The sequence below is a fragment of the Arvicanthis niloticus genome, chromosome X (genome assembly GCF_011762505.2).
Source record: "Arvicanthis niloticus isolate mArvNil1 chromosome X, mArvNil1.pat.X, whole genome shotgun sequence".
Taxonomy (NCBI): Eukaryota; Metazoa; Chordata; class Mammalia; order Rodentia; family Muridae; genus Arvicanthis; species Arvicanthis niloticus.
The window spans coordinates 35133213-35145360 of NC_047679.1; the positions used below are offsets into that span (position 1 = coordinate 35133213).

General features: G+C 39.2%; 1 pseudogene; it reads left to right on the plus strand.

The window, feature by feature from the left end:
- LOC117694887 (cytokine receptor common subunit gamma-like) overlaps positions 1-11577 on the plus strand; it is a 31089-nt pseudogene extending 19512 nt beyond the window's left edge.
- Positions 11578-12148: the final 571 nt, after the last annotated feature.

The window sequence follows — 12148 nt, forward strand, 5'->3', positions numbered from 1 at the left end:
AATAAAATCAGAACTGAAAAGGGAGACATAACAACAGAAACAGAGGAAATTAAAAAAAATTATCAGATCCTACTACAAAGGCCTATACTCAACAAAATTGGAAAATCTGGAGGAAAGAGACAATTTTCTAGACAGATACCATGTACCAAAGTTAAACAAGGAGCATATAAACCATCTAAACAGTCCCATAATGCCTAAAGAAATAGACACAGTCATTAAAAATCTTCCCACCAAAAAATGTCCGGGGCCAGATGGTTTCAGTGCAGAATTCTTTCAGACCTTCAAGGAAGACCTAATACCAATCCTCTTCAAGCTATTCCATCGAATAGAAACAGAAGGAACACTACCCAATTCGTTCTATGAAGCTACCATTACACTCATACCTAAACCACAGAAAGACCCAACAAAGAAAGAGAACTACAGACCAATCTCTCTTATGAATATTGATGCAAAAATACTCAATAAAATTCTCGCAAACCGAATCCAACAACACATCAAAACAATTATCCATCAAGATCAAGTAGGCTTTATCCCAGTAATGCAGGGATGGTTCTATATTCGGAAATCCATCAATGTAATCCACTACATAAATAAACTCAAAGAGAAAAACCACATGGTCATCTCACTAGACACTGAGAAATCATTTGACAAAATTCAACATCCCTTCATGTTAAAAGTCTTGGAAAGATCAGGAATTCAAGGCCCATACCTAAACATAGTAAAAGCAATATACAGCAAGCCAGTAGCCAACATCAAACAAAATGGAGAGAAACTTGAAGCAATCCCACTAAGATCAGGGACTAGGCAAGGCTGCCCACTCTCACCTTACCTATTCAATATAGTACTGGAAGTCTTAGCTAGAGCAATTAGACAACAAAAGGAAGTCAAAGGGATACAGATAGGAAAGGAAGAAGTCAAAATTTCAGTATTTGCAGATGATATGATAGTATACTTAAGTGAACCTAAAACTTCCACCAGAGAACTCCTAAACCTGATAAACAACTTTAGCAATGTGGCTGGATATAAAATCAACTCAAACAAATCAGTAGCCTTCCTCTATTCAAAGGATAAACAGGCAGAGAAAGAAATCAGGGAAATGATACCCTTCACAATAGCCACGAATAAAATAAATTATCTTGGAGTGAATCTAACAAAGCAAGTGAAAGATCTGTATGACAAGAACTTCAAGTCTCTAAAGAAAGAAATTGAAGAAGATCTCAGAAGATGGAAAGATCTCCCATGCTCCTGGATTGGCAGGATTAATTTAGTAAAAATGGCTATCCTGCCAAAAGCAATCTACAGATTCAATGCAATACCCATCAAAATTCCAAATCAATTCTTCATAGAGATAGAAAGAGCAATTTACAAATTCATTTGGAATAACAAAAAACCTAGGATATCGAGAACTATTCTCAACAATAAAAGAACCTCTGGGGGAATCACCATTCCGGACCTCAAACTGTACTACAGAGCAGTAGTGATAAAAACTGCTTGGTATTGGTACAGAAACAGACAGGATGATCAATGGAACAGAATTGAAGACCCAGAAATGAACCTGCATACCTATGGTCACTTGATCTTTGACAAGGGAGCTAAATTCATCCAGTGGAAAAAGGACAGCATTTTCAACAAGTGGTGCTGGCTCAACTGGAGGTCAACATGTAGAAGAATGCAAATTAATCCATTCTTATCCCCTTGCACAAAGCTCAACTCCAAGTGGATAAAGGACCTTCACATAAAGCCAGGTACACTGAAACTATTAGAAGAGAAGTTTTGGGAAGACCCTCAAATACCTAGGCACAGGGGAAAAGTTCCTGAACAGAACACCAATGGCTTATGCTCTAAGATCAAGAATCGACAAATGGGACCTCATCAAATTGCAAAGCTTCTGTAACGCAAAGGACTCTGTCAACAAGACAAAACGGCAACCAACAGATTGGGAAAAGATCATTACCAATCCTACATCCGATAGGGGGCTAATATCAAATATTTACAAAGAACTCAAGAAATTAGACGCCAAACAACAAAATAACCCCATTAAAAATGGGGTACAGAGCTAAAAAAAAGAATTCTCAACTGAGGAAACTCGAATGGCCAAGAAGCACCTTAAGAAATGCTCAACATCCTTAGTCATCAGGGAAATGCAAATCAAAACAACACTGAGATACCACCTCACACCAGTCAGAATGGCTAAGATCAAAAACTCAGGTGATAGTAGATGCTGGCGAGGATGTGAAGAAAGAGGAACACTACTCCATTGTTGGTGGAGTTGCAAGCTGGTACAACCACTTTGGAAGTCAGTCTGGCAGTTCCTCAGAAAATTGGACATAGCACTACCTGAGGACCCAGCTATACCACTTCTGGGCATATACCCAGAAAATGCCCCAACAAAAAACAAAGGCATATGTTCCACTATGTTCATAGCAGCCCTATTTATAATAGCCAGAAGCTGGAAAGAACCCAGATGCCCTTCAACAGAGGAATGGATACAAAAAATGTGGTACATTTACACAGTGGAATATTACTCAGCTATTAAAAATAATGAATTCGAGAAATTCTTAGGTAAATGGATGGAACTAGAAAATGTCATCCTCAGTGAGGTAACCCAATCACAAAAGAACACACATGGTATTTACTCACTGATAAGCGGAGATTAGCCCAAAAATTTGAAACAACAAAGATTCAACTACCAGATGACATGAAGCTCATGAAGAAGAAAGAACAAGTGAGGATGCCTAGGTCTTTCTTAGAAGGAGTAACTAAATAACCAAGGGAGCAAATATGGAGACAAAGTGTGGGTCAGAATCTGAAGAGGGGGTTGTAGGGAGACCATTCCATCTGGGTATTCATTCCATGGGCAGTCACCAAAAATAGACGCTGATAGGGATGTCAGGATGGGAAAGCTGACAGCAGCCTGTTAAGGCTGTCTCCTTAGAGGTCTCCCAGAGTCGGACATACCCAGAGACAGATACCCACAGCTATCCATTAATCTGATCAAAGGTTTCCAATGGAGGAGCTAGAGAGTAAATTGAAGGAACCTTAAGGGCTGGTGGCCTGGTGAGGAGAGCAATAATACCAACCAGCCAGAGCTCCCCAGGGTCTAAACCACCAGCCTAGGAGCACATATAGAGAGACACATGACTCCAGCAGTATATGTAGGGGAGGATGACCTTGTTGGACATAGGTGGGAGACAAGGTCAATGGTACCCTGAAGGCTGAGCACTGAGGGGGGGAATCTGAGGGTGGGGAGGGGGGCTGGGGGTAGGCGAATAAACACCTTCATAGAAGCAGGAGGAGGGGGGATGGGATAAGGGATTCCTGGGTGGTGGGGGAAATATGGTAAGGGGATAAAATTTGAAATGTAAATATTATATCCAATAAAAGAGGGGAAAAATAGAAAAGCGAGTAGAACCAATAATCTTAATAATATGTCAGCCCTCTTAAAAAAAACTATCTTGATACTAAAATTTGTTTTGAGAATTGTATATTGCAGAATGATCAGCCTTGGTGTATCTACTCAACAAGCAAGCTGGGCAGACCTGCTCAAACCTCTGAGGTCCAGGAATTCCATCCGGAGGCAGCGAAGACACAGCATCAGAGGATTGTCAATTTGCTTTCCCCCCCACTCCTCTTCTAATATCTCAACGCCCATAATCAGCTTGAAGAAGCTAATGAAGAGTCAGCACCCCTATTCCCTGGGCTAGGGGACTAAGGTGGTAAATGTTGGGCTGTCTCTCTAGGGAAAAGTAGTGGTTTTGTCAGAATAGAGAGAATTAGCTAGAGTTTATTGCATAGCCATAACCTGTTAGTAGAAATCTGTATAATTAATATCAAGATGAAGATATAAATTCTTAAATGGCACCAATTTACTTTGTTTACAAATTTTAAGGTTTTCATTGGCATGAGCTTCTTAATGATATAAGAGTGAGACAAATATTGTTACTCTCATAGGCATTGTACCAGTATAACACATTTAGGAATACAAAGCTTAGACCCAGTCCTTCTTTAACTCTTTTTAACTGATTTGAGATGGTCAGCCTGTGAGTTAAGGGACTATAGCAAATTCATGACTTGGAGTTGATTATAAGGGTGTTCTCTATGTTTTATGTAGAAATAGCTGAGTGGAGTTAACAGGCAACAGTCCAGATTACCTTACATGGATAGCTGGCTTTCAAAACATCAGAAATCCTTAGAATTGACATGACAAACATTTCAGTATTAATGTTCATTTTCATTAGAGACCTGTCTGCTCCGGACAGCTTCCTATGTTAAATTCTAAGAAGAAATTGAGCATCCTTGGAGTTACTCCAGTTGTGGTGAGACAGCCATTAGGCAAGAATTGCCACTTTCCTTCTACAGACAAATTACTGTCCAGAAAAGGACACACTTGCAGAATAGTCGACTGATTATATCTGCCTAGACAGAGTAATCAGCCCTTAATAATTCTGCAGCACTAAGGTCTGTCAGATGATCCTGGGCCAGAAGGCAGAAGAACAGATGCTCCAACGTTTTGAAGTAGAGCGAGTGTCCAGGTGGTCAGAGGTCTCTATAAATTGGCTAAGTTTTAGAAACTATGATTTGTGCTTCCCACAATTATAGTTAACTCAGTCATTCTGGATTTCTGATGGGGTTGAAAACATATAGCTATTGACCTTAAGAGAAAAGATTTGAGTGGATGGTCGTCAGCTGACATTCATCCTAAAACCAGGTTCAGAACTAAATGTTCTAGTTAGAATAGATGACAGAGGAGCTGGTTAGTCAACAAAAGGATGGACTGGGTATTAGGACTATCCTGTACCTCACTGGTACAAATTGGCATAATTATGCTCTAATTGTATTTTGAGAGAAAAGTTTTATTTTAACAGGAAGGGTGATGTGTAGGAGGAGCTAAGGTAGGAGGAGTACTGAGAGGAAGAAAAGGAGTAAGAAGAGGAGAAGAAGAAGGAGAGGAGAAGCTAGGTGATGAAAGAGAGAAAGAGGGGGGAGACAGGGAGGCAGATATTCATGTATCTCCACCAGTCAACGATAGTTGTTATATCTAGGTTGGTCAGTGTGTTACACCTCTGATTGAACAATTCCAAACTTATAAAGCCTATGATTAACATTCTTTTAAAAAATGTATAAATGCAAAAAGGAAAAGGGGGCATGGGATATGGGTTTCCTAAGGGGGGTGGGGGTGGGGAATGGGGATAGGGGATGCCATCTGAAGTGTAAATAAAATATCTAATAAAAAAAAAGAAAAAAAAACTTGAACTAACCAAAAAATCAATTTAATAAAGGTCCAAGGTCAACAAATAAAAACCAGGTTCAGTTGATTTTTGTACAGAGTCATACAAGACTTTCAAAGAAATGTTAATTCCAAAGTTCTTGAAAATAATCCACAAAATAATAACAGAAGGAACATTTCCTAATTCATTTTTCAAGGCCAAAGTCACATTGTTACTGAAAGGACATAGAGGTCCAATAAAGAAAGAGAATCACAGACTAAATTTTCTTGTGAACAGAGATGGAAAAATTATCAATAAAATACTTGCATACTGAATCCAAGAACATATCAAAAAATAATTCACCATCACAGAGATGCAGGAATGGTTCAATGAAGAGGTAAATCATTAACCTGCTGTTAACTCCTTACTAGCAACATCCACCTCTTGCTACCACCCACCAAAACACACACACACACACACACACACACACACACACACACACACACACAGACACTCACAGAGCCTTATGTTCAATATGCCCTAAGAAGCTCAGAGGCTGAGCCACTCTTATTACCCCAGACTCTTACATGGCTTCATGCTTTCTCTCCTTTTCCCTAGAGTCTGATCTCTCTGTTTCCCCATCATGGAGATTCTAACCCTTCTTTTTATCATAGTCTCTTGCCTGGGGAAATCTAAATTCCTGCCTCTGTCTACTTGTCCAGCCACTGGCTGTCTGCAACTTTATTGCCCAATCAGAGCCAACTGAGGAGGGGGACTTTCAGCACAGATGTGCAGGTTCCTGTGTGATTTGAGGAGCCAAAATAAACACAAATAGCATTAGAACCAATCCAATACATCTCACACTTCTGTCATTAAAATGCCTTTTATTTCAGATATACATTGAACATAGTTTCAGCAGTTAGTAAACTATAAGGCATGATATACACTAATAATAATGAAATGATTGTGAATGCCATATTCTGTGAATTTCTGATGTTTTTGAAGACTATCTATCTATATAAAGTATATCTGAACTGTTAAATCTTGACTACTCTTAGCTATTTATATTTGAATAATATTGAAAACACTTTATTATAATTAAATCAGAATCTAATATAACTATGAGTTTACTGTCTGGCCCTTAACTTGCATTACTTAGTCATCCTAAGTAGTTTGTAATAGCAGCTATAAAGAATTGGGTCAAAGCTTTGCATTCTTAAATGAGTTGCATAGGTACAATGCCTATCTACAAGTAAAAATATTAATTTCAAATTTTGTAGCAATATGCAGAGATTTGTACCAATGAAAACCTTAAATCTGTATCAATATATAAATTCTGTACCAGTGTAAGAAATTATAACTTCAGTTTGGCATCAATTATAAAGATTTCTGTCATTATAAGATTATGACTATACAATGCTTTGCTCAAGAATAAATTTAGTAATCTATCCTATCTATTTCCTCCCTGTTCAAAATTATGATCATTTCCAAATTATTCCTTAAAATGACAACATATATATTTATAAAATAACCACAACCAGACATCAAAACCCAAGAAATTTGGATGATGACTCTCCACAACTTCATCCTGTTGAATAGGGTTGACAAATTTTTCAAAGGGGTGAGGAGGGGTAGGAAAATTAGAAAAAAATGGTTTGACTTAAGAAAGTAGCTTTTGCATCTGTTATCCAGTTTCTGTATGCTTAGAAGCCTCAGTACTTGATTGAAATTCTGACTGGCTCTGTCTGAAAGGCTGGATGAACCAAGTCCATTGGGAATCAGCAACTACTCCTGATGGTGTTTTGGGAGGCAGATAGTTGGAACAGCAGGTCATTTCAGTGTCACTGCAGATGAATCTTGTCAGAGCTGTCCATTGTGTAATATATAAATCTTACAACCAAAATTTTAGTATCATTAAGATATTTACATAGATTGTGCAAGGTGCACAGATCAGTTAAAGATGAATTTTTTGTTCCTTGTTTGAGCAGGTGAAAGATGACTATCCTTTTATGAGTTAATTTGATCAATAACCAAATGTAATAAATTCATGCCATGTGAAAGATGTCATGATGAATCTTAAAGATTCCATAACCAACAAGATTAATTGTCTGATTTTAGCTGAAGTTTTGGCTAGAGATACTTTTATGTCTATGCATGTTTCAAGGTTGTTTCCCTGTGGAAGGATCAGCAATTTATGTTACCTGTCCTGTTTGGTCTTGAATTTTTCTTTTCCGTCTGTAGCGAAGATCTTCAGGGATCTTCCACTATCATATCTGGTCCATATTAGTTTGGAAGGGGTCCAAATCCTTTTCGTGTTGACACAAAAACAGAGCCTCTTTCCCAGAATTAGTATGTCCTTGGTCTGGCAACCCAAAATGGACTGGTTCAATTTTGCACCCTCTTTTTTCTCTGGGCCTGTTCTACTCTGAATTCTGTCCCAGAGGATTACTGTTGTTATTAATACCACCAAGCTTACAATCACTTTCATTTTGATAATTAAAACAACTCAAAACAATTAAAGCAATCTAAACAATTACCATTATCAGTTGAGACAGTGCTCCCCCACTATCTCCTGCCTTGTTCTTATATGAGATCAAGTCCTAAGTTTGTTTATTCATCTTTGCATACTTAAATTCCTCCTTCTATGGAGATTAATATCTATGTGGATATATTATGCCCTTTCTCTTTATATAACTTGAATTAACATCCTTTCCTGTGTATTTAACTGCAATTAAATTCCCTTCTATATTTCTGTATGAGCCTATTTCTAAAATCAAATGCATCATATACCAGGCTAAGCAATCCCACCTCTGTCTCCCTGCCCAGCCATAGGTCATTGACAACTTTATTTTCTAATCAGAACCAACTGGGGTCAGGGGCCCTCAGCCTAGACACATGCAGGCCCCGTGTGATTTCATCAGCTGAATTAACATGACTAGCATTAGAACCAATCCACAATGGTTCAAGATACAAAAAACAATAAATTTAATAAATCACATGGTCATCTCATTAGATGCAGAAAGGGCCTTTGATAAAATTGAACACCCCTACAGGATAAAAGTCTTGGAAAGATTAAGCATACAAGGTACATACCAAAATATAACAGAGGCAATTTACAGCAAGCCTATGGCCAACATCGAACTAAATAAAAAGAATCTAAAAGCAATTCCACTAAAACTAGGGAACAAGACAAGGGAGTCCATTCTTTCCATACTTATTCAGTTTAGTACTTGAAATTCTCTACAGCAATAAGACCACTGAAGGAGATACAAATTGGAAAGCAGCAAGTCAAAGTATCTTTATTTGATGATGATGTGACAATATGCATAAGTGACCTGAAAAATTACATTGGGAAATTCCAGCAGCTGATAAACACTTTCAGCATAGAGGCTATAATGAATACTGTAATCAATAGTATAAAATATGGTAAAAGAATACTGTAATAAATAATATATAATATGGTGGATGTCATGTAGGAGGAGCTGCAGTTGGCAGATGAGCTTCCTGGAGAAGGCCTACTCTATTGGGCTATATATCCTGCAGAATAAAGTGAAGATGAACTTTCATAAAACAGTATGGTTTACATGAATTAATGATTTTATAAAATTCCTAATTTGATTTAAATACTTTTAGGAAGTTAGAGTAGTTGACAGAAAGTTTAAGGAGATGATTTAAATTTTTGGCTAGAAAGATATAACAAAGTTAGAATTAAGAGCAGAATGTACCCCTTCCCTTGTAGAATAGTGGAGGCTGCATGGGGTAGGAAAGGAGTACAGTGTGTTTTCATTCATTACAAGCACATAATTGTACTTGGAAGAGAAAAATAGGCTTGGAACATGTTAATAATCAAAGAAAACAAACATTCATTCTAGGTTGGGTCTGAGTTCCTGGATCTTGTGATCTATGGATATAACCATACATTTTAGTGTACACCATGAAAAGGCAAGGTTATGAATAGAGAGTAAATAATTCTGTCATGAGGGCTTTCCCTCCTTCTCTGACTAATGTTTCTCACACATTTGTGCCTGAGGGTTCTCTCTAGAGTCCATGAACACAAGACTTCTTGTTGCAGTCTGTAGTGGTTTGAATGAGGATATGTCCCCCGTAGTCTTGAGATTTTGGACATTTGGTTGCTAGGTGGTGCTGCTGTTTGAGCAGATGTAAGTTGATTCAGACTTGCTGGAGGAAGTTTCTCATTAGGGTAGACATTCATAATGTCTCTCCTTGTTTCATGCTTGCCTTTGAAGATGTGAGGTCTCAGCTTCTACCTGCTGCTGGCTGCCATGCTTCTCTTCCATCATGGATTCTAATCCTTTGATACCATAAGCCCAAAGAAGCTTTTTTTTTTTAAAATAAGATTCCATGGTCATGAGGTTTTATCAAAATAGCTGAAACGTAACAAATAAATACATAGTCCATTGTTTTAAAAACTCCAACCTTGTTATTTTGTTTATGTGAAGCATTTTCCCAGGCATTTTGTTATAGCTACAAGACAAGTAATTAAGACAATTTGTTTGTAGGCATGTAAGAGCTTATAACTGTCTGTTTGGCAATTTAGCCTCAGATGGTTCAAGGAAAAAAGTTGCTCTAGTAAACTTTTATTTCTGTTTATTATTATTTAGGGGAGAAATAAACATAGGAACTTATTCCATTAAATAGATTGTTTCTATTTTTATATAAACATACTGGTTCTTTATGTTTTCTGTGAGAGAGCAGTAACACACAATAATGGATTATACAAGAACAGTAACTAGAGATCCTGGCAACAGGGAGACGGTAGCACAATTTCTTACTACAAATGTATTAAAGATATCAATATAAAACATGAAATGCTGAATCTGTACAGTAAAAGGGCCAGGAAAGAATAACTGGACACTGGCATGACTCATAGCCCAGAGACTGAACCACTAAGCAAAGAAAATAGATGAGCTGAACCTAGGCCTCCCTGCACATATGTAGCAGCTGTGTGGCTTGGTGTTCATGTAGGTTCCAAACAACTGAAATGGGGGTTGGTGTCTTATTCCCAAAGCTGTTGCCTGGACATGGGATATGTTCTTCTAGCTGGGCTGCCTTGTCTGGCCTCAGTGGGAGAGGATGTGCCAAGCCTCACAGAGACATGATATGCCAGGTTGGGGGAAACTCAAGGGGACTCTCACCTGCTCAGAGGAGAAGTGGAGGTGGAGTAAGGGAAGGATTGTTGGAGGAGGTGACCAGGAAGAGACAGTGAATAGGATATAAGTGAATAAGTAAAAAAAAAGTAAAAGTAATTATTTAAAGGCCCTGACACTGGACAGTCAATGAGAGTCCCACATCCCCCAGAGCGACCTCAGCATCACTCTTCCCTTACAGGTACCTTACCAAGCTGGTCCTAACAACTTTCTGAGATTTGGTCCTGACTTCTACAGCCCTTGAACACCTCAATGTTCCTATTCTGTCCCTCCCAGAGGTTCAACGCTTTGTGTTCAATGTCGAGTATATGCATTGCACTTGGAATAGCAGTTCTGAGCCTCATTCGACCAACCTCATTCTGCACTATAGATACAAAGGATCTGATAATAATACATTCCAGGAGTTCAGCACTATCTGTTCTCAAAAGAGATTACTTCTGGATGTCAGATACAAAAAGAAGATATCCAGCTCTACCAGACATTTGTCATCCAGCTCCAGGACCCCCAGGAACCACAGAGGCAGCTGAACAGAAGCTAAACCTACAGAATCTTGTGATCTCATGGGCTTCAGAGGAACTAACACTTTACAACCTGAGTGAATCACAGCTAGAGATGAGCTGAAAAAGAAGATATATAGAACACTGTTTACACTGTTGGTGCAGTACTGGAGCAACCGAGATCTAGGCTGGATGGAATAGTGACTCATGAACCTAGATTCTCCCTGCCTAGTGTGGATGAGCAGAAACTGTACACATTTCATGTTCAGAGACATGTTAACCCAATCTGTGGAAGTACTCAACACTGGAGTAAATGGAGCAAACCAGTCCACTGGGGGAGCCATACTGCAGAGGAGAATCCTTCCTTGTTTGCACTGGAAGCTGTGCTTATCCCTGTTGACACCATGGGGTTGATTATTACCCTGATCTTTGTGTACTGTTGGTTGGAACAAATGCCTTGAATTCCCCTCATCAAGAATCTAGAGGATCTGGTTACTGCATACCACTGGAAGTTTTTGGCCTTGAGTGGTGTGTCTAAAGGGCTGACTCAAGAGTCTGCAACCAGACTACAGTGAGCGATTCTGCAACGTCAGTGAGATTGCCCCCAAAGGAGGGGACCTAGGATAGGGGCCTGGAGGTTCTCCTTGCAGCCTGCATAGCCCTTACTGGCCTCCCCCATGTTATTCTCTGAAGCCTGAAGTCTAAGCCTCAATCCTTTGATGGAACCTCAAAGTCCTATAGCCCTAAGTGATGCTAACCTCCCCCTACTCATCTTGCCAACATGGATTCAATGCTTTTTGCCTCCCCTGTGGCTAATTTTCAGTTTCATGTCCCATGTAACTGCTTTTCCATTCCATATGCTCTACCTGAGAATGCCCCTTGCCCTGTTTCCCTGCACAAGTGCTCCCCTACCCAGGCTAGCACCTTTTCACCTTTCTGGAGAGATTACTACCCAGTAGCCTATGGTGGCTGGGAACTCACTGCGTAGGCCAGGTTGACCTATAACTCATAGGCTACCCTTCCACCTCTGCCACCCAAGTATTGGGGTTATTGGTATGCACCACCACATGGAGCACGGCCCTTCTCTTTTATAGGACTCTCCTTCCCTTTTTCTACCTACCATTCAACTGTTTCTGAATCAACAAGAAATAAAGATTTTTACCAATGATAAAAAAGGGCTCTGCCACTGGCATAGCCCATAGCTCCTAGACTTGGAAATCCCTGCCCCAACTGACACAGCATTAATGGCCAAACAAGGTTTTCTATGCAGGATATT